At 58.0% G+C, this 2,099-nt stretch overlaps 1 pseudogene; it reads right to left on the minus strand.

The window, feature by feature from the left end:
* Positions 1-1,019: 1,019 nt before the first annotated feature.
* The window catches only part of LOC102846638, a 7,073-nt pseudogene continuing 5,993 nt past the window's right edge, over positions 1,020-2,099 (minus strand).

Consider the following 2,099-nt stretch of genomic DNA (forward strand, 5'->3'; position numbering starts at 1 on the left):
ATAATCAGGAGAGAACTGGAGAGTCCACAGCAGCCACGGGTAGTGTCATGTCAGGGAAGTGTCTCTCATTGAGGAGAAACTGGGTGGGGGTTCTGTCCATAATCCCAAAGAAAGAGCCGTCTCTGTAATGGGTGGGGGGCCTAGGGGCAAGCCCCTGAGGCCAACCAATCTGTTCAGTACCCTTCACCAGACACCTGAGCTGTCCTGGAGCTGGGGGACAGGCCAGGGGGCTTAGAGCAGGAGGTAGAGTTGAGAACCAGTGTGACTACAGGCTGGGGGGTGGGGGTGGGGATAGGGCGTGGGCTGCTGGGTCCTGGGCTCAGTGTCCCTCAGTGTTGACTTGTCCATGACCCTGAAGTACAACAACGTGGAGAGGAGCAGTCATGGCACACCAGAGTTAGCACAGAGTAGCAGCTCCAGAGGGTCCCATCGCCCTGTGGTCCCAGGGCCATTTTTATTTGTACTGAGCACTCAGTCCTCCCAGAGACCGTGAGCTGGTACAGGCACCTACTCATTGCAGGGCTGGTGGTAGGTGAACGAACACATGGCAATGTCCACTCCCTGGCCCTTCTCTGGGGTCTGCATACCGGATGCTCCCAGCAGAAGCTTCATCCCCTCCCTGTCTCTCCCACTGGGTTTATGCAGGTGCAGGCACCTACGATGTCGAACGGACACAAAACCAGACTCCAGTTCTGTCATTAGTCCTGTCTTCTCCCACTCCACCCCCCGCCCCAGCATATCCCCACAGCTGCCACACCTGGCCTCCCTCATGGCCTTTAAAAATGTGCAGAAAAGTGGCCCATATTTTCACTAAATGAGAGCAGAGGATACAGCACTGCGGCCTGCCTGAGACGGGCACTGACCACGGCCAAGGTGGGTGGAATGGCAGGGCGGCACGGGCACACCCAGCATCCTCTCCACATCTTGCTTGCTGAGACCAGCCACACACACACCCAACTCAGGCTGGAGGGGCCCTCGTGGCACGTACAGGTGGCAGGCACGGCAAGGCAGTCAGTCCGCTATGAAATCTTGCAGTTGCTGCGGGAGCAGTTCTGGGGGGGACTCTGGGGTGGCCGGATGGAGAGAGCGCTTGAGGCTGTTGCCCTTGCTGGTTGTGCCCCCACCCCCACCCCCGCCAGCCAGCGAGTACAAGCGGCCATGCATCATGACTGCCTTCATGCCGTTGGCCATGGAGAAGGACTTGAGGTGGCTCTTGATAGTGACTGGCAGCGGGAGCTTGTCAATGAGATGGACAGGTGTGCAGGACACGATGGCGTGGCAGCAGAGGTCCTGCAAGCTGAACACGCGGTTGGGCCTCTAGATCTTCTCCATGCCGTGACGCATGAGCACAATTCTCGACAGCTCAGTGAAGGACTCAGTCACATTGAAGTTGCAACAGCGGGCTAACCTCGAAGAAGGTCATGCAGTTCTTTTCGGCGTAGGCACGAGCTTGCTCCGTGGGCACCTGACGCTTGAAGGCCAAATGCAGCCGGTCCCCCACCAGGATCCGGGGGACCCCGGGTGCGTGCTCATCGATCTCCTTGATCCACCGGTCGGTCGATGCCATCGAAGGACCAGCGGTTGGTGATGTCGTTCACTAGAAGGATGCCCTGTGCACCCCTGGAGTAGGACCTGAAGATGGTACAGAAGATGCCCTGGCCTGAGGTGTCCCAGAGCTCCAGCTTTACACACTGGCTGTCCAGCAGGATGGTGGTGGTCTTGTAGTCAATGCCATTGCTGTAGGCGTAAGGTGACTCAGAGGCGCCGTCCTGCAGGCTCTCCAGAATCTCGCCCTTGCCCACGTCGCTGTCACCCATGAGCAGGAACTTGAGCAGGTAGTCGTAGTTCTTCACCGGGCTGCCCTGTGTTGTGCCCCAAATCCAGTTTCCCCCCAAGTCACCAAGAAGCCGACACCGATGCAAGGGCAAGAAGGAATTTATTTCAGATTCGAATCCGGGCCTCGCTCAAACCGTGCTGATAGAGCAGGGAAAATGGAGCGCCCCGATTCTGGGCTGTCCTGCCTATTTAAAGGGGAAAGCCCGCGAAAACAGGGCAATACAGGATTGGCTGATGTTTGGGTGGGGGCTCTTTTCCCCCTT

This window comes from Elephantulus edwardii, unplaced genomic scaffold (genome assembly GCF_000299155.1).
Source record: "Elephantulus edwardii isolate Elephantulus edwardi_28Jun2011 unplaced genomic scaffold, EleEdw1.0 scaffold00323, whole genome shotgun sequence".
Lineage (NCBI taxonomy): Eukaryota > Metazoa > Chordata > Mammalia > Macroscelidea > Macroscelididae > Elephantulus > Elephantulus edwardii.